Below are 26,043 nucleotides of genomic sequence, written 5' to 3' on the forward strand. Positions count from 1 at the left end.
TATAGCGTAAAGTTATTCCAATCTGTTTTTATTCGAATCTCCTGCCGTCAAATTTACGTGTCCGCTGACGCAAGCATCGCGTGGTGAGCAGCAGTGTTGACTGAATCGCCTAATTTAACGCTTTCGTTTATAGGTGGTCGCTTTTTTTTTTTTTTGCTTTGAAATCGAATAGCATTGTCTTGCGTTATAACCGAATAACATTGCCTACGTTCAGATCTTTTTATTTTCTAATTGGCTGACAAGAGGCGAGGAGCACACAGAAGTGAAGAGGGCATACGCGGACCCAATGTAGCGCAGTGAAAGCAGATAGCCGGATGACGAGGATGGTGCCGGCATCTGCGATTGGCCTGCGTCGCCTTTCATAACTTGCAGACGCTTGTCGAAAACTGTGGCGTCGTGCAACGGAAAGGTTAAAAACACCGCTAAAATAGGTCCTCAGCGAAGAACAGTTGGTAGAACGATGTCAAAATTGCTCGACAACCTTATACTGCCATGTAAACATTATTAATGTACGCAAATAAATCCGTTCTCCCGGCCGACTCCAAGTAGCTAGTACCAGCGCGATTGTCTGGACAAACATCTGCTATTCCTTTCGGAATGGGGCAGTCTCCGACTATCCCGCAAAAAAAAAAAATACTTTGTTCGGCATAGTAATACTTATTTAATGCGTGCAAATTAAATTTTGGGGTTCTGCGTGCCAAAATACACGATATGATTATGAGGCACGTCGTAGTGGGAGATTCTGAAATAAATTTGACCACCTGAGGTTCTTTAACGTGCGCCTAAATCAAAGTACAAGGGAGTTTTTTTTTTTATTTCGCCCCATAGAGATGCGTGCACATCCCCTTGACGTGGTGAGTTTTCGTGGTTTTGTGACGTCGCGTGACGGAAAGGTGAGGTGGGCGCAGCCCAACACCTTTTGACCACTAACGGGGGCCTGACGACGAAAATGGTGTGGAATAGGAAATAATTATTTTTATTTTGTTTAATCTAATCATCAATAATCGCTTTGTACACGTCATATCAGACGGGGGGTTGTGGCGGTTTTTCTGACCAGGCGTGATAGACAGGCGAAGACGGGCGAAGACAGGCGAATTTTGACCAATATTGAAGGGTTGATTGCATAAATGAAATAGAAACTGTTCGGAAGAGCTTTACGCTATAGCGCTTTTGAACTCACTTATTGCGATAGCAACTACTACTCACCCGACTGTCAGCAACACCGTCAATTTTGTGCAAAACTCCTGTAAGCATGTGGAATCCTTATAAGAATTTCTAGCAGTATTTTTAGACCGTCCTTAGAATACTCATAATAGAACCTACCAACAGTTAAAGTCCTTCCGTCGGCGTCTTCAGAGTGTTCAGACCACAAGATTGCTTTCCAGGAAACTGAAATCCTTCAAACAGAGACGGACTCGCGGAAAAGACTACTACTGGAGTCATGGCACATTCAGAATACGAGGAATAACATAAACCGCGTGAAGGGCAACCTACCCTCGGTGTATGTCCATGGCCTCGGTGACATGACGAAAAGAAGAAAAGGACGCACAGCCAGGTAGACTGCCGCTTGTTGCACCAACACAAAAACGTCGGCGTGACCCTGTAACCTCCCCCACCCCCCGCCTCCCATCAAGGGCACCCTCGCGAGAACCTCTCCCCAGCACCGGTCATCCCAGCACCACGGCAGCCGTCAACAACCCTCCCCCTTTTTGTTCCCCCCACCTTTCCGCCTGTGAAGTGTCTCCCCACCTCCCGTGCTCCCCTTTCCTTTCTTTACAAAAGACGCTTTAAAAGCGGCACACCGCCACTCCGCGAAGAACAACCCCCTGAAGAAGGAGCCGAATGGGCTCCGAAACGTCGGGCTAATAAAATTCAGTTTTTTGGTTGGAGTCAGTCTCAAGTCCTAATCAATTTCCCAACCAGACAGGCAATTCTGTCGAAATGTTTAGCTTCAGAAAACTTCACATCAACGAACGAATAAAACGTCGTGAGTATCGCAAGCACGGTGCTCGTTGGCTATTTCGTTCACAAATTGCGCTTCCACTTGTGCCTGGTAAGTCTTCTTGCGTCGATGAATCATCCACAACACAGTGCAAGCAGTAACAGCAGTAGCAGCAATAGCCAGTGCAAGACAATGCTGAAACATATCTTAGTCAAGTAGTGTTACTTCTATAGTTAAATAAATGGCCAAATCGTTGCGGCTATGAGGTTGCCGGTCTTAGGCCACCCAAAGCAGGGCAAAGGTTCCGCCTACGATATCGGGGCTCTTGCAACTGCGGAATCTTGAACTGCAACTGCGGAACTTTGTCGACATGTTATGAAGAGAAAGAACTCAGTATTATGAGTGTATATTATTTTTCAACGTGTTTTCTCATGCCACGCAACAATCGTCGAAAACAGACCAGTTTACACTTGTAGTTACTTTGCTTTGATACAACGTCCTATTAGTTTCCTTTAATTTGGAAGAGCTGTCGGCAGGAGGAAGGGATAAAAGTATACGAATAGGTACCCGAACAAAGTTATTTTATTACGATAGCAATGATATGAACACTCCAAGCGCATTTCTGCCATTGGCGTCGCCGTCGCCGTCGGCTTCACTGTGAGGTTCCGTATCAAGTGAAAGGGCGGTAAAATCGTCGCCGCGCGCCGTATGCCGTATGTGCGAGTGAAAGCTTGCGAGGGTGAGCCGGCGATCGCGGCTCAATCTCGCGCACGCTAGAGAGGGGAAGCGGGGAGGAAGCCCGCCGTCTTAGCGCGCATTGATCCGTGTGAAGAGTAGGGAGGGGAGGCGCGTTTAAAGGGCGTGTTCTACTGCGGGCGCCATCTGTCGTCTGCGACAGGGACAAAGTCTGCCGTGCGCTGTGTTTTCACGGCTTAGTTCGCGTTGATGCGAAATGCAAGCTGCTGCTGCCGCGCTTGTTCACTTGAGCGTTCCGACAACGAGTTTCAGCGGTCATTGAGTGAGGTGTGTTCATGTTTGCTTGTGTGCGCTGACACGATGTTTGTTAAATCAGGTAGTAATCCAATGTTTCCAAGCTTTTACGGCTGATAAAACAACTATCCTTACTTACTTTAGCTGTCCACTGTTCAATTTCCTATGGTAATCGATGCTTCGCCTTTGCGAAACTGCGACTTTTTTCTTATATAGCAAGAATACTTTCATATTTTTTTCCACAGAATAATATAACAAAGTTGACTCTTCAAAGAAGTTGAGCTTTTTTTAGTGTTCGACCTGTGCAATTTCTCAGGTTAACGCTTGCTCCCACTTCGCAGCATCTGTATTCTGCAGCCTTTTCGATGTTTGCACGCCAACGTTCCAGCACTATGTTAAATTGAGTTTTGGCTCTCTTTCTTTTAAATACGTAAGCATTTCTATGCTTACCCAACGAGAAAAGTGTCTGTCCCTCCCGTAAGATGATCGCTTTCAAGATAGCGCCCACAGCTGCGAGCGAATTCACCTTCATGCTGACTATCGCTTCAACGCAAGCTACGCGGCGAGAACACAGAGCACACGAAGCTGTCTGTGCTCGCCCCACTGAGTCCCCATTGCAGATCGCTTTCAAGATTGGAGCCCACGCTTTTCTCTTCAACGTGAACTCAGCGACGAGAACACAGAGCACAGGAGGCTGTCAGCAGTCGGTGCTCTCTGTCGCCATCGCAGATCGCATCCAAGTTACGGCCCTAGCGGCCGTGCCAGATGCAGCCGCCGCCGGAGCGTGGCTGATCACGCTTCATAGTGGCTCGACGCCCGTGGATAAGGCGCTAAAGAGCGATAACGACTTATAATGATCAGAACGTCGTCAGCGCACCTGGCGCCGCCACCTCCAGCAGTTTGCTTGCGTCAACGGTAGACCTCGCGTCACCGTTGGCAACAGTTCGTGTCGCCGCAGCGCGGTCATTCTGCAGAAATCAGGCATTTGTATTGGCTCAAAAGCTGCGCCTATTCTTAGCAATATTTACCTGAGTAAGGTTGACAGCTGCTTAGAGAAAGCCTTAGGTGATTGCGTTATCAAGATGTTTGGTTACGTTGATGATTGCCTGATTTTCTGCAATAGGGAAGAATTCGATTCCGCTGCTACCTCAGTAAGTGAGCAATTTCAATTTTATTGAGGAGGATTAAAGTTTACCAAGGAATTTCCTCAGCGACGCGTAATTCAGTTTCTACGCATTTCCTTGGTCTTCGAACAAAATCACGTTTGTTGGCAGTATTCCCCAAGATCTTCGAAGGAGTTGTTAAATTTTCAATACAAGGATTCCATAGTAGTAAAAAACGGAATTGCCATGTCGTGCCTTAAGTCTTCTCTCACCAGATACTGCATGCACAAAATGAGCGCCAGTTTTAATGCACTGGTCCGGCGCCTATTAGAAGCAGGTTATCCTAGCGTAGCAGTGGGCAGTGGGGATGAACGCCTAAAGAAGTCGATCTCGAGGGGGACGGACGTGATTACAGAAAGCAGTAATAGCAAAAAAAAAAGAGTAGTGGCTATTCCGTACATTAATTCAGCCCCGCACAGGCTTAAAGAAGTTGCAAGTAGATATGATGTTAATGTTACTTTCACTGCTCCTAATAAGCTAGGTAACATATGCGCTGTCGTGCATGCAGAGGAAAAAGGAGCAGGTAAAAGGCAAAAAAAAAGGAACAGATATTTCTCCTGTGAAGTACAATACGACCAACAGTTTTACTGACTGTCGTATGGGTGTGGTTTATAAAGTTCCCTTTGGCTGTGGCCAGTTCTACGTAGGACAAACGGGGTGGTGTGTCAGAGGCTAATGGAACATAAAAGGTCGTTAACCGGTGGATCGCCTTCTAAACTTTCCCTACATTGCCAAGAGTGTAACTGCACGCCAGTTAGATGAATGCGCGGTATTGTACAGGCAGAACAATGAAGATACGCGTCTTATGGTAGAGGCATTGCATATCTATAATGGTAGAAGCGCGTGCGCGAGTCAGCCTTCGATTACTTTACATAAGGAAGAGATTAGGTGCCTTAACAGCTGTCTCTCACGTAGACCAACATATGCACACGACTGACACGTGGTGCTACCATTCCAGAGCTTGCGCAGATAAGTTTTGTGTCTTTCTTCTTTTCGCCTCAGTGCTCCCTTCAGTTGATAGTCCGCGTTCGTGCTGTCCACTTCTCTTCTCTTGTGCCCTGTCTGCACGCCTCACCTTTTTGCATAATGACTGCCATTTGCACTGCTCGAATCGCGTTTCATAACATTGATAATGGCACCCGGCTACGTAGAGATGAGCAATTGGCACAATGCTTACGCATACATGGACAACTTTCAGAGGAGTTTCAGCGTAATTTCTTTAACGCTACTATCCAGCTATGTTCCAACTTAGAGCAACAATTTATATCGCGGAGCGCACTCTATTGATTACCTCATTACAAAGCCTGTTGGCGGCATTGCAATAGCAGTACATCCGACGACCGTACTGAAGCTGTGTAGCATATCAATTGAGTGCGCGGCCTGCATAATGTACTCCGTTGTCTTCACACTGTTCCCTTCATGTAGCGCATGCTAATTTTCTTGAACTGTGCTGACGTCACCGCAAACTCGCTTAGTCTAGTTGAATATCTGAAAATGTTGTTCTATTAACAGTTTACTGACGTAGTTTTTTAAACGTTTTAGTAACACACCATGAATAATTCGCCACAGACTTCAATTTGAAACATGTTTATACTTACAAAGGAAATAATTGTAGGACTACCATGGAGTGTGTTTGGAAACAACACAAAGAGGTGTAGGAACTTGCGTGTTCGGGAAATTCTTTAGCATTTCACAGCAGCAGATAATGATTAAGAACCGTATTCCAAGGCGCGACCAACATTATCTTCGTGTTTCCTAGAAATGGCCTCAGAAAAATTAGCAATTGTCGAATTGGGTAACGTTGAAAACCTGCTTTAGGGTGTCTGGTCAACTTATCGAATTGTGTCTTAAGAAAAAGTTTAAAAAGTGAGTTTTTGCTTTCCACTAAAAGTTGCTGTTAGAAGAAAATAACTTCAATTTCTAAACAATTTTTTTCAGAAAACGTTCCTTAAAAAACTAACTACGCTGCCTTTCGAGATTGTATAAACAAGCGTTACTAGACTGTACATGTAAATAGGATGTCGCTAACGTGATTCGGAAGCTGTTAGACATTATAAAGAACGCTAATTGGCATTTTCGTAAGGTCAAGCGCCCCAACTGTATGCAACAGCAATTAGCTCCAAGCAATTTTAATGGCGACAATGACGTTGGCACGACGGCAACAATCCGTTCACTGACTTCCAAGACAGCGAAGAGACAACTATAGAGAAGAATGTTGCAAACGAGTGGCGCACCACACAGCAGTTTCGTTGCGTGAACGATGCGTGTAATGCGGATGCATCGGCGCCGTCACCGTGCTTTATTGCGGAAGGCCGTCACAGCTGACAACGCCATCATCTTAAGTACAACTTCGTCTTCGCGATGCTCGAAACGCTGTATTCGGCCGTTACAGTTCCGGCTTCTGTAGCTTTTATACTATTTTTACAGGCACCATACTTCGAGCCTGTGTGCATACAATCATAGCGCTTACCTTTAAATGTGTGCACTGGTTGAATTACTTATCGGAAACACATTAGCCAATTCACGGAATGAAACCCTGAGCATGGAACGGCGGTGACGTGTCCCGTCAGAACAAATGAGGCAATTTAAATGCGCTCTGATTCTCAGTATTACCAGGCCAGTGGCGGACACTAGGAGGTTCTCCATAATTACGGCGCAATGCGCAATACTCAAAGCCTCCAACATATTTAACAGCGTGGTAACGCAAGTATATTCGATGCTGCCTTTGTATCCACTTTGTTTCTTTCTATAAGTGCGCTATATGTGCAGCCCACCTTACCAATAGCAGAGTAAACAGGCTCTATATATTGACCAAGGAGTCATAAAGAACACACCTCAATAACATGCCGGCATTCTGACCGCGCAACATACACGATAGCCTTCGCTACGACGTACCCCGGTTTCCCTCTAGCAACTCGGCTTCCTGGCTGGCTTCCGCGCGAACATCATTGCGGTCTAGTGCTTGCACGCTTAGTGGTGACCGTTCCTTCCGGAGTGCTAATGAGATTGGGTCGCCTCACGATTGCACCACCCTCTTCTTCTCTGCGGGAAGCGTCAGTGTACGCCTACTTCATTCCTCTCAACGTGTATACAACTCTCGTTCGTATTCCGAGTTGATGCTTTCAAGCGTGCTCAGGGAGCAGCGGTGGCGCGCGCGCTCAACCGTAAGATCATTCAATCTTCCTTGCCAGTGCCAGAGTTGCACAGTCGATTGACTCTGGCAAAGTATCCTCTACGTCGGTAAAGTTTATACCTGCGTTCAACGGCAAAAAAAGTTCCTACTTCTATGCTTACTTTTTTCTGCACGCAATCGCAGCTTACTGTTGCAGGATACTGCGAAAGGGCCGAAGCCGTTCTTCAGAAGGCGTCACGCAGCTGCACTTTCTCTTTACGTCGAGCTTGGTTTTCGTCAACAGTCATTTTTCAAGAATATCGAGTTCTGTCTGACGCACACGGTAAGATTTAAGAGCACAGCGATTTGAAGAAAAAATCCAGATCCAAATAAACAAGGCTGAAGTGTGAAAAATATATTGACAGGCTCTCGAAAATATATGAAGAGCAATCGATCACCGTAGCCGGATACTTGCAACAAAAATAGGCAGACAGGATGATGGCGCTGTGATTTCTCTCTTGAACCGCGGGATGTGCGCACGGACGAAAGTGTTGTGTCAAAGAATGTAACAACTCTTCTAAGGGAGGAACATTGAAAACGGTCACAAGAAAGAGGGATCGCTTTGAAGTTTCTCATTGAGAAGGGTCAGATTTAGTCAAGCAGGAAACGCAGTGCATATGGTACGATGTCGTGCACTATCCATCGTACGATTCCTGCTCGTTTGACTTGCCGCGTTCGTCGTTCCGGGACACATGGGACCTCCTGGTGAGGCAGCGAGTGGCAAGTACCCTCCGCCGAGGTTCGGTGTCCCAGCACGTACGCTCTGAATCCTTCGTATCTTCATCATGAAGTAGCATACAAGCATCTTTGCATGAACATGTTAATTTTGCACGAACATCGTCACTTAAAACATGTCTACGAGAGTGACAAACACCAATGGCGCGCCGTCCACTGGCGGTCCCCATTGAAAGCTGCCGAGTGAGCCATGAAGGCCAGCTCACTGGCTGTAACCGCTCAAGTGTGCTTGCGATCAGCCGGTAGATCGTCACCGTGTGGTTATTTTGGCCAACACCATTGAAATTGAAGTCACATTTTTAGGTTTAGCGGGCCGAAACCACGATCCCATTACAAGGGACGTCTTGAAGTGAAGGACTCCGGATTTTAACTGGCTGGTGTTCTTTAACGAGCTCCTCAATTCACGTACACGAGCGTTTTTCGATGCCGCCCCCATCTAAAGGAGGCCACTGGTGCCGGGATCGAACCCACCACCTCGAGTTCAGTAGCCTGACACCATAGCCACTAGGCTTCCGCGGTGGGACCAAGATGGTTAATATTTTTACAATTATGCCGAACTTCCGTAAATAGAATTGGTTTTTCTAAATGCCGAGGGGACAAAGAGAAAACGTGTAAGCCAGGCAGCTGCCTCGCTGAGATGGTCAGTGAATGCTGTGATTGCTGGAAAGTCCCGGTATGGGCTTGTGGGCGATATACTGTGTTATAGTGACTGGTGCGGGCAACACAATGTGCCCTTTTAAGGAATGGGTTGTCAAAAGCCAACGAATGAAAAAAAAAATATTGAAAAAGGTTAAGACGTGCTATTCTATTTTAAGTCTTGTCTATCCACCGCATTTCTTCCTGGTACCACCGGCGTCTCGAAACTTAGCCCTGGATACTGTTTAGACGATACCATCAGCAAGGACATTGTTCACAGCGCCAACTATAAATCATCTGTACGCGCCCGCCGCGCTTTGTGGGCTTGTTGGCTGCGCTACGCCGTCACCAATGAACCCGCTGCTCTTCGCATTAAAGGTTCGTGAACACGACTCCCCATTTTCTAGGAGATCCAAAAACTGCTCGCTGCTGTAGCTACCGAGCCCACATTGCTGCTGCATTACTGCTCTTCAATGCACTCCATGGTATAACTTCACTATTACTACTGTTGGGGGGGACGGGGGACGTTGAAACTAACCCGGGTCCCGTTACCGTTCTCGTTGGGTTGAACATTACTGCTGCACAGTCAACGTAGATTGGGGAAGTCCAATGACTGAAACATTAGCTACTAACAACTGAGAAAACTTTCTCCGGTTTAGACAAAAGAGTGACCAACCTTGAAATGCACTACCACGCTCTGCTGCCTTTCCAGACTGCACTAGAATCTGTCAAAGCTAACGCCGCCAAAACTGCACGTATAGCATACATAGAAATTAGAAGCTCAATTGGATTAAGTAGAAAATCGGTGTCGTCGAAGCAACCTAATTTTCTACGGTATTCCAGATCCTAACCCCTCGGCACCTTTGTGAGAACCTGAACAATTAATCCTGCGCCAATGCCCTGACTTTTTGAACATAAATATTGAACCTCAAGAAAAGATCGTGCGCATCGCCTTGGCCGTCACATGTCTGGGCGATGTCGGTCGTTAATAGTGAGCTTTACATTTCACAAAACTAAAACAGACATCCTTGCTAATGGCTGGAACTTCAAAGGCATAAGTTATAGAATTCGCGAAGATATCTCACACCGTGTTAAAAATGCATGGAAGAACTTGGTCAAAGTTGCTGACGGAACATCGCATACATTTCATTTACGTTAGAAAACTTGGCACATCCGCTCAAAGTGCTAACTTTTCGACAAATTATCAGGAAATGAGCTAACTAACGACCTTTCATGCAAAACTCACTTGTCCTTATTTAAACGCCAAAAATAATCTAATAATAATAAAGGACAGGTGACGGTCATCAGCAAAGGGGCCAGTATTGTAGTGGGCCATCACAAGGTGGCGTTCCCCAGTTGAATTTACAATCTCCAGCAGACTTCTCAGCGCAGGGAGCTGGGGACGCACTGGGAATAGTAGGCCAGTCTGTGGCTGATGGAAAGCCGTGGCGTCTGTTGGGGGTGATGAATATGGAGCATTCCTGTGCCAAGCATGAGCAGGCACAGAGAAGGTGCTCCAGCGTCTCGGGGTCCAGGGACTTCTTGGAGGCAAGTGACGTCGCGCCGCCCTTGGCGTACATCCGGGCCGCAATTCAAGTGCAGCCAGGCCGTATACGCAGGCGCGTGGAACGGTTTCTTCTTAGAGGCCGTTCTCTGGAAGCGGCTTGGGAGCCTTTCCACTGGCCAGTAGGGGATCCGGATGGAGGGAGGTGAGCAAGCATCGTGGCAGATGTCTCATGTACTCTGAGGTCGTTACCGCTCTGGTAACCGGTACTCTATCGTGGTGGGCAGCTTTGGCATAGGTGTCCCCCTCCTTGTTACCGGCTATCCCGACGTGTGAGGGCAGCCATTGGAAAGATATAATGATCCCGATATGGCAAGAGCCGTTAGCTTGGCAAGCAGCCCCACCCCTGTAAGTCCTGCCCGCCGTGGGTTCCGGAGCGCTGGCTAAGATGGGAACCGCATGGCGCGCATTCCGCGAGCGAAAAACGTGACGCGCGGCGCACGCCCGCGTTGCCGCAGACGCGCGAGCGAGCACCCGCACGAAAAAAGGGTGCGGCGCTTTCGCGTCGCGTTTTCCGGGTTGCCAGACAACATAACTCCCAACGAGGTGAATTGTCTCTGTTACCGCATGCACAATATGCCCTTAAACTTACAGAACACTACAATAAAAATAATCTTAGTGTAATTAGGCAGCGACATTTTTTTTGCGAAGTGTATTTATGAAGCTTAATTTCGAGCAGCAAGAATATGAAACTGCGACTATGTACCTTCCGCATGCTAAGATGCCGCGGCCGGCCGCTGCTTGTTTACAATTTCACATAGAAAATGGAGTGTCGGCCGCTTACTACCCAGCAGAAGAGGAGATTGCTACTATTAAGGGGGATGCCGAGGGCATCTGCTATACCGTCTACGCTGAGGGTATCTGCTATGGCTCGCCAAGCCTAATCGCATTTGATGTTGTTTTTGTAATTGCGGTCGCGTGCGTCCAACGGGACGCGACGCTTCTCCACTTCTGTTATTAGGGCCTCGTTGAGGGTTGCTTTGTCCATTTTATGGGAACAGGATGCGCGAACGAACACGATGCGCGAACGAAATCACGGTAGCACGTTGTTGCTTTGACGCACGCGCCAGATCTGCCGACAAAAAAAATTGCGCCAGAGAGGTTCCGTCGAGGATAGATGGATGGATGTTATGAGCGTCCCCTTTGGAAAGGGGCGGTGCGTTGCGCCACCAAGCTCTTGCTATTATACTGCCTAATGTCCTAGATAGGTTAAGCAATAAAAAAAGAAAAAACACTATGAACAACCACACCCAAATTTCCTGATCCCCTATTTCGAACGGTGGTTTTGTACGTCTCCGTTTTTTGTCGTTTCCCTACTTTTATTCCACCAATCATCCAATATGGGCCTCTTACTAATGCCTATTGCGGACATGTTTACTTTTCCACTGCTCTCGCTGAACCCAAGGGCTTCAAGGAGGCCAGTGGTGCCTAAATCTACCGCTGGGTCGACGTCTTCACATTCTAATAAAATGCGCTCCATAGTCTCCCTAGCTTTACCGCATCAAGCACAGGCTTCTTCTTCCGTCTTATATCTCGTTTATAGGTGCGTGTTCTAAGGCATCCCGATCTGGCTTCAAAAAGTAATGAGCTTCCTTTTCAGTTACCATAAATTGTTTCTTTCCTGATTTCGTTCTTTCCTCTGAAGTAGTTACTCATGACAGGTTTCTTTGGTTTCTTCCATGAGATTATTTCAGCCTCTTTGACTTTCTGCTTGACCTTCTTTGTTGCTGTGTTGCCCACCCTACAGGCCGCATACTTGCGCGTCCAGATGCACAGAGAGCAGGGCCATCTCGAGGCAAAACCAAAAACCAAAATGCCACGTGACCAAATGTCACGTGACTTACCTGAACTTTGATTGGCGGACGCGCCGCGGGACGCGTTTTTTTTTTTTTTTTGCTACTCTGAGAAGTAGCACGCGGCGGCGCGATTTCGTGACGGATCATGCTGAGCACGCGTCAAAATGACGAGCGCATCCCACCATCCGCGCGTCAATCGCGCCTGAAATCGCGCCATGCGGTTCCGCCTTTAGAGTTGCACACCACCACCATCGAATAGTGGCGAGGATCGACCGCAAGGAGTTCGGCAGCCAGATGCAGCCCCGCGAGTTGAGCTACAGTGGAGCTCGTTGCAGAAAGGGCGCTGGCATAGCACGTGACAGGCGAAGGCTGGAAGTTTGCAGGCCGCACCTGCTGACCAATCCTAAATATCTCTCGGATTTCACAAAGAGTCATGGGTTATTCAAGCGGCGCATTCTAACCTGTACGCTGCGCCCCGTCGGCTGTTTTGCGTAAGCGAACAAGTGGTGCTTCCATCACTAAAGAATCCTTCTAAATCGATGATATCCAGGAGAAACATAAATGTGTCAAATAATTAGTGCCTAGGAGATGGATGGTTGAATGGATGTATATTAAGCGTGCCCTTTAAGTAGGGTGCTGCCAGTTACAACCAAGCTGTTTTTCCCTTTCTTCGGCGCTTATTATTGGCCCTTAAGTAGGGGATTCTTAGTAGGTTATTAGTAGGATTCTTAGTAGGATACTCAGTAGGGGATACTTCATGTTTATAACCAATTGAACTTGAGAGATACCATATGAAAAATATATAAAATTTTATATGAAATATACCAATGTATTCGCGTCACCTCGTAGGTGGCTTACTAACCGAACGGGCCTTCTGCCACCTTCTTTGCGATGGATATTGCTACGGCCAGCGCGCCTCGGGAATCGCGCGCCTGTGCTTCAGATTGCAGTAGATTTCATTCGAAGTCTGAAGAACTGCCCGTGCCTTTGTTTTTCTGCAACATTTTTTGTTTCTTCTGCAACATCACCTAGGAGGCTCTGAACATGTCGAGGAGCCTTGTCACTGACAACTTCGTTTCGCTGTAATTGAGCTATTCAATTTAAAGCAGTGGCAGTAACTGGGATCAGGTCATTTCTTTGTATTTGTTTGCGTCAGTTCTATATTTTAACTCGCAGTCACTACCAGTAGAAGCCTGGCGTGACAATAAGTAGCTCGGACATGCACTCCTTTGATTTTCTCCTTCAGGTCACTGTTATTGATCACATTTGCCTTACTTTAATGAAACGCAGCCGCTATAGTCGTGCTTTCGTATCGTAAACCGTCACTCCTTGCTATACATGATTCGGCCCAGGTGCGAAGTAAACATCCAAGCCAATGTGCTGTTCAGAACATTCACCTCTAGCGTTCTGAACAAGTAAAAAAAAAAAATAACTGCCCTCGTGGTCTTGCTCGTTTTGCCGTATCTTTGACGTTCATATTCGCTTGAGAGTGGCGCTTTGCGCGTATGTTCTCTGCGGCTCATTTGCAGCGATGTCCCGATATTTAACAATTCCCAATGCAATGGTTTCGCCCTTTATTTTTTCACTCAAGAAACCAAGAAAGCGCACCATCCTCCAATTTGTCCGCATAGCGTGAGTACGAGTGCTTTCGTCTTCTCCGTGCTGATTGCGTTCATCGTGCAGGCCGTCACAACGTTATACTTGAATGAGCGAGCGAGCAGTGCGGTACATAATGCGGCATGCAGTCGACGGCGACTGGATACCTCTGGGCTCTTCTCGATAGCACGAGAATGGCCACAGCTCATTTGATTCAGCGCTACTGAGAGCCACCTACACGTGCATGAAGGACATTACGGGTGTATCCTCCATCGACGGGCAAATGACAAAAGCCGCGAACCCATTCTACCGTGCGCACACCTCAGCGACTCGTTCATTTTTTGATGGGACAAGCGACATTTATTTGATTGACTTCAGCCGGGCACGTGCACTGTGCGGTCCATTTGCCGCGGTCTCGTATCCTTCGCGTGGCACTGAATAAATTATTGTACAAAACCCAGCGCACTCATATCAGCCATCACTTATTCATTCTGTGTGTGAAATCGTAAAATAAAAAATCGTGGGCTGAATTCATGTTCTTTTTCATTCAAAATTTGATTGCCTGTAACTTCTCCACAATCACTGCACATGGCTCCTCGTCCTGATAGCCTACGCGCGCCGCACATGAAGTAAGAAAAAGTTAAGTTGCAACTTCGACCTGTTTTATCATGTTTCATCCATTCATTTGTCATCTTTATGTTGTTCTTTAAGTATGCCTACATGATATGGGGCGCTAAACAAATAAACTCAGCTTTTGAATACTGGGTCAGTTATGCAATATCAACCCTTAATTAAAAAAAAACAGCAGATTTCAGTGATTCCTCCGCATTTTAACTCACAGAGGACACTGCCATCTTCTCATCAACGACTTCTTTGGAATGCACACAATGGTGTCTTGCCTTCGTTTCACACAATATCGACCACAGTGGCTTACGATACAAATGGACTGACACCACCATTTTCGGCTCAGCGTGGTATACAATACCCCGCCTAAATATTATAGCGCTAAAGCTGACCGATTCAGCGCAGTGGAGAATGCATGGCTGTACATTGTCGAGAGGGCATGAATTCGTTCTTTAGTGACGAGCATGGCTTCCGTTTTTGTGCGAAATGGCAGGCCTCACGCTGAGAATGAGGCATTGTCCTGGCGTCGAGGTCGCGACGGCAACCGAAAGGACACACGCAAAGAGAAAACCCAGTTTTTAACTTTTATCTGCTTTTTTTCCTCTAATTACCATGAAAATAACTGAAACATATCTACTCTTCCACAATTGGGACGACTGCACCGTTTCAGATATTAGTAAGAATAAAAAGAAGAATACTGCAAGATAAATAACGTTACAGGTTCGGAAAATCAGAAGGGTAGTTAGATAGAGTAAATGGAGTTGGTCACGTACTCCTACATACACCGGTACGTGAGAAACAAAAGGCGAGGACAAGTTGCAGCACACACTGTACTGTGTTCCGACATATATGTGACAAATATACTTCATTTGAAAATCAATAATGTTGTCACAGCCTCAACCTAAAGTACCCGCCGTGGTTGCTCAGTGGCTATGGTGTTGGGCTGCTGAGCACGAGGTCGCGGGATCGAATCCCGGCCACGGCGGCCGCATTTCGATGGGGGCGAAATGCGAAAACACCCGTGTGCTTAGATTTAGGTGCACGTTAAAGAACCCCAGGTGGTCAAAATTTTCGGAGTCCTCCACTACGGCGTGCCTCATAATCAGAAAGTGGTTTTGGCACGTAAAACCCCAAATATTATTATTATCAACCTAAAGCATTTGTTTGCACGCACTAACATGTTCAAACTCAGTTAAGTCCCAAGAGTTGTCGTATGCTGGAACCACCTACCCCGTCTTTTCGTGAATTGGCACTGTCAAATTTTATAGGAGCACTAGTGTGATCAGATTGCTGTCATTTTGTTCCTTATGTTCAGCTACTTTTTCGTCTGTTTCTAGTGTTTGTACTGCACTCCTGCAATACGCCTACATAGGGCTGCATTATTTAAAATAAATAAGTACGCGTCTGCTGAGTTCCAAAAAGGTGCACGATACCGCGATGCAATACAATATGTACAGTCAACCTCAAAAGTTTACGGACCCCGGGATCTCTGAAAACGTTCGATTTGCGACAAGCCTGCAACAGTAGTCAGTAAAACCGGACATCACAATAATGTTCACACATATTGGTAGAGGTTGTAAATCCGAATGCTGCAATGTGAGGCTGCGCAAAAATGCAGCTTTTTGTCAGATTTCGTGTTCTGTAAAATTTGTGGCCCAGTGTACTGACGTACAGAAGAAGGAAATACACAGACACCATAATACATGAAGAGGGAGACAACAGTTAAAAGCAGGCTTCATGAAAGAAGACACACAAAGAGGAGTATGACGGCCATATTAAACAAGAGCATATAAGTACTCCTAGTGTAAGCGGGTTGTGGCTTACATAACGCTACCCAATACGGCCCTTGTTGCATGTTTAGTATGCTTGTTTTATTAAACAAAATGTTCAACTGGAGTTCAAAGCTTTTCGCTGTGCTAATTTTGGTGGCCAAGTGCCGACCATATTGAGGTATGGGAAATGTCGCTATAGAGGTGAATTGCGCGTTAGCGTTTTTTTAGCTGTCTAAATGTCCTGGGGAGTCTAGGAGTAGATGGCGGCCGCCCTCATTGCAGTTCCCACAAGAGCAAGTCGCTGATGAAGCGTATTTTATGCAGTGCAGGAAATGTTTGTGCAAACTGTCGCAAGGCGTAGTCAATGAATTAGTGTCTCGGCATTTCTCGAAAGGGTTAGATCTTGATTAGATCTAGACCGAAAGGTATAGATCCAACTAGGATGTCTATTTAGGACCCTTCCCGTAAGGTGTTGATTTTTAACTTCCGTTACAGCAAAATGTACAAGTAAGCCACTTGGACACAAAGTGTCATGGAGTACGCGGAAAGTGAACCTTCTGTAAATTGCTCCTGTAACAGCGTTGTGGCAATAATGGTGCTTGAGTTAACCTTACTTAACCACGCACACTGGCATAAAATTGTTTGCTAGAAAGTGCCTGCATTTTTTGTTTTAAGCGGTGACCATATGCACTCGATTTTCAACCCATGGCGACAAGCGACGCGACAGGCAGACCCTGTCGCACTGTCGCGTCGTGACGTGGAGAAACCACATGTACCTACATGACATGGCGAAAAGCTTAATGGACAAACTTGCATTGTTGCCCGATTGAAAGTTATTGAATGCTGGCGAAAAATTGCGAACACAAGTGAACATTGCATGTGAAGCGGTATCGCTTCATTATTATTGTCTCAGATTGGATAATACAACATGCATATAGCACTTGACATTTTTTCGTCGTTTTATGTTCGGTCGAGACAGTAACTGCGGCTGTGACCTCGAGGTTGCGGCCAGAATGCGGAAACTGTGGAAATGAACTGAGCGATTTTTGCCATGTTGCGTCGTCTGGTGTGAGTATCGCCGGTTCGCTGCGTTGTTGTGATGGGGGGACGTTTGAGAAAAGCCGCCACACCGCGGCTGATAATGATCCTGAAGCAGAGGCAGCTGATCACGTTCGTGTACTGCGTGCGGCCTGTTCTGAGCAACCGTGCCGAACAGAGCGTGTACTTCCCGGCGGTAAGTTGGTAGGCACTGTGCACCTCAGTACAGCGTGATCGAACCATGTTCGAAGCTACAGATGTGACTAATAGAAAAGCAGAGACCCAACACTGTTCTACGATTACTACAACATGATGTCTGAAACCTTCGCGAGAGAGAAAGAAAGTATTTTATGAAATCAAGGGGGGCCGCGGCCGGGAGGCTTTCCCCTCCAGAGCTCCCCTTCCTCAGACGGCGGCCAGACCAGCTGGGCAGTCCAGCTGGCGGCGTCGTCGGCCAGCTGGACTGCCCAGAGTTGGTTCTCCGGGGATGTGCTGAGCAGCATGGCCTCCCACTGATCGAGCGTGGTGATTTTGGGGCTTCAAAAAGCTGCACAGATTAGTAGAAGTAGCAATACCAAAAGAATGCTTGTGCATAAAGCAGAATACCCTCCGGAGAACGTCTCGTGATGTGTCTTAGGTGAATCTGTCGTGCTCATCTGCTTGCATGTCTTGTTTAGAAAGGATTAGCACACTACTGCAGGATATAATTTAAGGTTTTAAATTCTCTCGCAGCAATGAAATCCTGTTTTTTTTCAAACGCACAAGTGCTACTCGGGAATCCAGAAAGGAGGCCTTACCGATTGGCCCGGCCTTGCATGCACACGTTGCAGCTTTTGCTTACGTTGTCAGGCACCTGAACTCAAGGATGCCCATTACTTATGTCACCATATGTGTTCTGCGTGACGATAGAGATGGCAAGATTAGTCCATTCATTCAACATAGGGTGTGTTGTGGCAAGTGCTGTCTCCCCTTTACATGCAAGTACGTAAATCGCTCAAACATTTGCAGCGTGTTCTGGCATCAATGCACACTCTCGATTCAAGCTGCACGGCCATATACATTTACGTGGTGATTAAATATATATATATATATATATATATATATATATATATATATATATATATATATATATATATATATATATATATATATATATATATATATATATATATTGTAATGGTTACGAAAGGCGTGGACAAGAAGAGAGAAGAGAAGACGAAGAGAACTAAGAGTTTGAGAGGCCGGGCAGCGCTACGATCATGCTAAGATCCATCATCCATCGCCTGTAAATAAAACCATTTCTTCGCAACTCTTCGTAACAGTTGTGGTGGAAGGTGCGGGGTAATCGACACCCGAAGACGGAGGCTGATGCAGAAGTTCTTTGACGGAGCCGTCACCTTGATGGACTCCCACCGAATCTACTGGCGTTGAATATGTCCCACGACGCAGCCGAACAACGGCCCATTCCAACAGCTGCGCCGACAAGTTCCGTTCTACAACTGATAGATGCGCGTCCCTTCGCCGGAAGATTGGACGAAGACGTCGAGGAATGGCTCATCCATTATCACCGGGTGAGTGCCGCCAACAAGTGGAACAGCGCTTCTCAGCTTTCGAACGTCGTGTTCTTTCTAACGGATACTGCGTTGTTGTGGTTCGACAATCACGAGGAAACGTTTACGACATGGGGAAGATTTGTTTCCGAAATCAAAGAGCGATTCGGCGACTCCGCGACGAAAGAGAAAAGGGCAGAAAAGACGCTACTGCTTCGTGCGCAAGTGCCAGGCGAAACCTGCACGACCTACATTGAGGCGGTAATAAAACTGTGTAGGGTGGTAGACTCTGGAATGTCTGAGGAAGACAAAGTCGGGCACATCCTGAAAGGAATTGCCGAAGACGTTTATAATTTCCTCATCGCAAAGGACAACCTGACTTCCGTCGCTGACATCATTCGGCACTGTCGTGCTTTCGAGTAACTGAAGACGAGGCGCATCACACCGAAGTTTGGCAGGCTAGCCAATCTGACCACAGTTGCAAGCGTGGACAGCAACCAGCCCCTCGATCTGGCATCAACGATACGACAAATAGTTCGGGAAGAGCTCAGCCTGCACGCGCCAGTGACACACCCAGGCACTCATAGTTTCCGCCTACCACCAGATTTCGAGCCAAACGTGGCATCCTTCTCCCCGTATCCTGCGGCGAGGGACACTGAGGATTATGAACTCGCGCCCCTACAGCAGCCACGTCTCTACGACAGAGGCCCTACTTACAACGCTCGGCCACAAGGAGAGCAGCCGTGTTTTTACCCCCGAGGCCCTGTGACTTCTGTCAGGCCGCGACAAGAACAGCACCGACCTTACTACCACGACGCGACTTATGAACGATATAACGGATTTCAGCGAGCAGCACAGACACGTTATCCACATGACAACGAACTTTCTCGCCGCCCGCAGCAGCCTAGCATTCGTTTCGAGGAAGATGCTGTGAACCGCGACCCTCCCGTATGCTACAACTGCGGTTCCACAGGCCATATAGCTCGGTATTGTCGCCAAGGCCGTCAATCACGAAGGACACCACCGATGTTCTCGCCACCCAGAACCCGTACTTCATATGACTTGCGGACGACCGATTTGCTTCCAATGGACCACTTCTCACACGCGACCAGACGCAGCGATTCGCCAGCTTCTGAGTGGAGTTTGACGCCACCAAGTAACCGTCCCCATCGCTCTCCGTACCCTCGGCGCCGTTCTTCGTCACCGCCGCCGGGAAACTAGCATCCGCGGCCAAAGGAGGTGTGGTCGCCGGACGGTCTTTGCAAGAAATACCTCTGCCTGTTGTGATGTTCAAAAACAAAGTGAATGTCTCGATTGACCTCGCCGATTCTCGCCCCAACCTCGCCGCTTTTCCTCGCTAAACCGAAGGACGGAAAACTAGGCCATGTAGCTCTTAGAGGTAGTGCTGCATCACGTTCGACCTGTCCAAATCCTCCGCTGACCCTCCTCGCCAACACGAACCTAACTGAAGTAGACGTAGATTGTGTTCCGTTGACTGCATTAATTGATACTGGAGCCCAAGTGCCCATAATGAGGGCTAACCCAGTCGTCGGCTCAGAAAAGTTCTTACACCTGCCATCACTCGAGTTGTACGCGTCGCCAATTCGCCATTACGCGTCGCCATTGCTGTCATCAGTGGTATGTGCACTGCTCGCATAGGAAGTGCTGGCCGCCAGTCTTGTTCACCATGCTGACCAGTTGCCCTCATGACCTAGGCCCAAACAATAAAACGCTCCTTTCCTTCGAGCGCTTCCTAACCTTACGTGAGGCCTCCTTACAGCGAAGGACCGACGGAGGAAGCAAGCATACTCTGAACGCTCCCTTCACCCGTCCTCACGTAAGGAGCGGTTGCCGCCATGCCTGGGTTCGAGATTATCTCTTAAAAGCTTTAGGCGAACACCAGAACACCACTATTCAATAAAAAAGGTTGTATCGTCGCACAATCTTTAAGTTGATGAGCTAATATAGAGAAGCGTGGACGCTTTCTTCTAGTTTTGTTTACTAAACCTAAAGAAGTAGCGCATTACAGTGCGAAACTTGATGTGCTCCAGCAACGCTGGCACGCCGGCGTCGTGCAACGCCTAGCAACGCCTAGCAACGCTTCCATGCCGCACGCGTGACTGAAACGAACGTGCCTGGCAAAACGTACCGTGCTCGCGCTTCTCCGAAGGTGGGCGACAGCGCGCATACGCAAGCAAACGTCACGTGGTTAAGCAGTGAGGTGAAGCGCTCGTTCAGGGCCAGGAGCGGCGTAAGGACGCATGAAGGTAGCTTTGGAGCTACCTTATGCTGAGGAAGCGCCAAGGAAGCCTTCACCGAGGACGCCTCAGTAAGGAAGCTTTCAGAGTGACATAAGGTAGCCTCACTGCAATGAAGGCTTCCTTACTGAGGTAAGGAAGATTTCATTGTCTGGCCCCTAATCTTCGGGCTCGACTTTCTGACGACGCATTCTGCCCTCATCGACTGTTCCACCTTACGCTGTGCCTCGAGCTTCCTCTTCTTTCAGACGTTCACCTCGAACAAGCGAATACCCTCTGCACTGCAGCGTTTGTTCACTCACCTCCAAAAACCCTAACGTTCGTCGAATTGGCCTCAACGGCAACCGTGCCTGATGCCGACTATGTGGTCGCACCTATTCGTGATGTCCTACTGGCGCGCGAAATCTCTGTGCCACACTCCGCCGTAACCCTCGCCGCTAACCGGATGTGTCTCCCCGTTATCAATTTTCTGTTGGTGAAGCAAGTGTTACCTGAAGGCATAGCAGTGGCCACGCTCCGGACAATGACAGACGACCACGTCATCGCTTTTGCAGCCGACGCGTCTCCAGATTCTCTTGATTACCCGCAGGATGCCTTGAATCTCGAGGGCCCATTACGTCCCATGGTCGCTCCGGACCTCGCACCTGACCAAGCAGCCGTTCTATATCGATTTTTGCTTTCCTACCGCGAAATATTTGACACTGACAATCGACCACTTGGTCAGGCGTCCCTTGTTAAGCATCGTATAAGCACTGGTGATGCTGGTTCGATTCAGCGCCGACCGTATCGCGCGTCCACGGCAGAGTGGCAAGTTACTCAGCAGGAAGTAAACACGATGCTCGCCAGAGGCATTTTTGAGCCCTCGTCGAGTCCTTGGGCGTCGCCGGTCGTGCTCGTCAAAAAGAAAGATGGCACGTGGCGTTTCTGCGTTGGTTACCACCACCCAAACCGAATCACTACGAAGGACGTTTACCCTTTACTACGAAACGACGACGCTCGGGACTATATTCACGGTGTCAAATACTTTCCATCCAACGACCTTCGATCTGGTTATTGGCGGATTTCCGTCGATGAGCAAGAACTAGAAAAGACCGCTTTCGTCATTCCAGATAGCCTCTACCAATTCAAAGTTATGCCGTTCGGTTTATGCAATGCCTCCGCTACGTTCGAACGGATGATCGACTCTCTGTTTCAAGGTTTCAAATGGTTAACTTGCCTTTTTTACCTCGACGACGTCCTTGTGTTTTCTCCTACATTTGAGAGGCACCTTGAGCGCGCCGCAGCTATCCTTGACGTCTTCCGCAAGGCTGGGCTCCAATTAAACTTATCCAGGTGCCACTTCGGGCGCCGACAGATTACAGTGCTAGGCCATCTCGTCGATGCTTCCGGAGTGCAACACGACCCGGAGACGGTTCGAGCAATAACGGCTTTTCCTTTACCTCAGTCTGTCAAAGACGTCCGAAGTTTCGTGGGGCTCTGTTCTTATTTCCGACGGTTCGTTAAAGATTTCGCAGCAAGCGCTAGACCACTCACTGAGCTTCTGAAGAAAGACGTGCCTTTTACGTGGGATTCCCCTCACGCTGGTGCATTTTCGCGCCTTATCACGATTCTCAACACTCCAGTGGTCTTGGCCCACATTGACCCGCCCGCATTTACAGGGGTCCAAACCGACGCCAGTGGTTATGGGATCGACACCGTCTTTTCGCAACGCAAACAAGGACACGACCGGGTTATAGCCTACGCTAGCCGGTTACTGACATCTGTAGAGCGTAACTATTCGATTACCGAGCGCAAATGTCTTGCTGTCGTCTGGGCTGTTTCAAAGTTCCGCCCATAGTTATATGGCAAGCCCTTCCCACTAATCACAGACCATCTTGAGCTCTGTTGGCTCTCGTCGCTCAAGGACCCTACAGGTCGGCTCAGTCGTTGGACCCTCCGACTACAAGAATATCCCTACACAGTGACTTACAAGTCGGGACGCCAACACCAGGAGGCAGATTGCCTCTTCCGCTGCCTAGTTGAACAGGGGACCTCTATCTCTGATACTGACACCGACGCCTGTGTTCTCTGTTTTTCCACTAATCCATGTCGCCGACGAGCAGCGCCGTGACCCGTCCTTGCGTATCATCATTGACCGTCTGGAATCGTCACTTGCCGAAAGTTCCCTTCGCTTATTCACACTTCAAGATGGCGTACTCTACCACCCCAACGTTCACCCCGACAGCCCTGCATTACTCCTTATGATCCCTAAACACCTTCGCTCGGCTGTTCTCCATGAACTTCATGGCCTCCCCACTGCCGGACACCTAGGTGTGTCACGTACCTACGACCGGATCCGCCGACGCTTCTTTTTGCCAGGGCTTGCTCGCTCCGTTCGAAGATACGTAGCTGCGTGTGAGAAACGCCAGCGACGCAAGACACCATCGACGCTCCCTGCTGGCTACCTTCAACCACTTGACATTCCCGCCGAACCATTCTTTCGGGTTGGTTTGGACTTAACCCTTTTCCTCTTTCTACATCTGGGAACAGGTGGATCGCTGAGGCCACGGATTACGCCACGCGCTACGCGTGCACCTGAGCGCTTCCTACAAGCTCCGCCACAGATGTCACTGATTTTCTTGTACGCGACGCAATTTTATTACATGGAGCTCCACGACAATTTCTCACAGACCGCGGCCGGACATTCCTATCAAAAGTTATCGCGGACATGCTGCAATCTTGTGCCACGAGGCACAAGCTATCCACGTCATACCATCCGCAAACAAATGGCGTCACGGAGCGTCTCAATCGCACTCTCACAGACATGCTCGCGAAAGAGAGAGAGAATGAATAGGAAAGGCAGGGAGGTTAACCAGATATGGGTCTCCGGTTTACTACCCTACACTGAGGATGGGGGATAGGGGTTAAAAAGATGACAGCGAGGAAAACGCTAAAAAAAGAAAAAAAAGAAACACGCACACATGGAGACACACACAAAAGCCGTTCCAGTTAAAGTCGTTCACACAGGCCGGTGGATCGCAAAAAGCTCAATAGCGCTGGAACGGCCTTCTTCTGTGACGGTAGGTCCTTTCGATGTCGAATTCTTTTTTCGGATAGCGGTTGGTCATCCAGTTGGTCAAGTTCGTGGCGAAGGCATTCCCTCTGTGGCCTGTACTGCGGGCAGGACATGCTCGCAAAATATCCACACTGACTGGGACCTCACTATACCGTTTGTCACATTTGCTTGTAATTCCTCGCGCCACGACACAGCTGGTTATTCCCCATTTTTCCTTCTCTTCGGCCCAGATCTAGCACTGCCCCTCGACACATCCCTCCCGGTTCACACGGCACCGACCAGGGAATATGCACTTGACGTCATCGCCCGCTGTGCCTACACAAGGGAAATTGCCCATGACCGCCTTCTGAAATCCCGAGAGAGTCAAAGGCGATTGTACGACCGGCGACTCCGAGACGTTCACTTCCCGCCTGGTTATTCGGTGCTTCTATGGTCTCCGTCGCGTCCGTTACACAGGCCCATACCGAGTGCTGCGTGCCGTGACTCCCGTCACCTACGATATCGCCCCTGACGCCCTATCTGCTTCCCAGTCCAGTGATGTCGTGCTCGTTACACGAATGAAGCGGTATCACCCTCCCAATGATGACATTTAGACGCTCCGGGACGTCGCTTCTGCCGCCGGGTGATTATGCTACACGTGTGTAGTATTCGATTGCTTGAACGAGGCGTGTGGGAGCCATCACTCGAGAAAGGAGGAGGAAGAACGAACTGGGCTCGCGCTGTGAATCTAACCAATCAGCACTGCAACCGCTGTTGTAAATATAACCTGTAAATAGTTGCTCGTCGTACTGACTCGTCCATCGCGTAACAATATATATATATATATATATATATATATATATATATATATATATATATATATATATATATTGTTTGAGTGCACAGTACACTCGTCATAGAATGGTTCCCAGAGAGAAACAAGAAAAGGCAACAAGAAACTGCTCTGTATTGTAGTATTGTTCACACAATCCTTCTTTCAAATTGTTCCGATAGGTCGAAGGTGCTACGGTTCACTACTATCACACAGACGTTCTACACAGCCTACGCAAACCTTTTTAGCTATCAAAACGCCATATTAAATGTCATGTACACGCAGTAACTGCGTAATAAATGTCTTTATTTATGTTCGAAATCGCTTGTTTGGTTAGTGTAACCTGCATTCATCTACACGGTTCATTTTAGACAACTGCTCTTTAGACGCTAAGGTGGTAATCTGGATGCAGTGATGTGCTTAAACAATCCACATCATATCTCTCTTCAGGCTAACTCTTGGCGGAAAATCAGTTTTGTAAATAAAATTATCAACCATTCGCCCACGCATATGTGATGCTGACAGAAAATACTGATGTGAAAGTAAGCAAGACCGGTTTTTGCAGTTCGCGACCAGTCAAAATTAAAACGTCCTGTCTATGGGCTTCACTGCAGTTATTAAGCAGTCCTATTCGTTCAGGTTACAGCCACAGCTAACCGGCAACCACAGATACCAGAAGTCATAATGTGAAACTTGTCCACATTGTAGAACTCGTAGGTTAGTCCACTCATTAAGAGAGTTGGGCGGCTTTTCACTCGCATGGAGCCCCTGTCCTTTGCCTTGTGCTGCAGCGTACTCATGAATGATTTGTCGGTCGAAAACACATAATCAAACATGAGTCGCAGCTTTCAACTTGAGAGCATGCACACAACACACGGAAGTATTTATGTATTTCTTGCACTAGAAAAATTTTCGGCCACGGCGGCGGCGATTCGGTGGGGGCGAAATGCAAAAGCGCCTGTGTACTTAGACTTATGTGCACGCTAAACAACTACACGTGGCCAAAATTAATTAAGTCCCCAACAACGGCATAACTCATAACCAGGTCGTGGTTATGGCACGTAAAACCTCATAGTTAAGTTTTAACGTTTAACACGGAGCTGTGCATTTCATATATTTGTGCTCATGCTGTATTTGATAATAAGATGAGAGGAAGTGTTGCTGAGCACTTGATACACGTATAGTTTGAATTCAAGTTTGGAGCACTGTAATAGTCAGTGGTCCAATATCCCCTGCATGTTGAACAACGCGAGCATCCCACACCCAGACCAACATGACCTAATGAATTCTCAAGATATTGAATACTGATGTGGTTATTCCACCGAAAACGAAACTACTAAT

Source organism: Dermacentor variabilis, chromosome 1, assembly GCF_050947875.1.
Source record: "Dermacentor variabilis isolate Ectoservices chromosome 1, ASM5094787v1, whole genome shotgun sequence".
In the NCBI taxonomy this organism is placed as follows: domain Eukaryota; kingdom Metazoa; phylum Arthropoda; class Arachnida; order Ixodida; family Ixodidae; genus Dermacentor; species Dermacentor variabilis.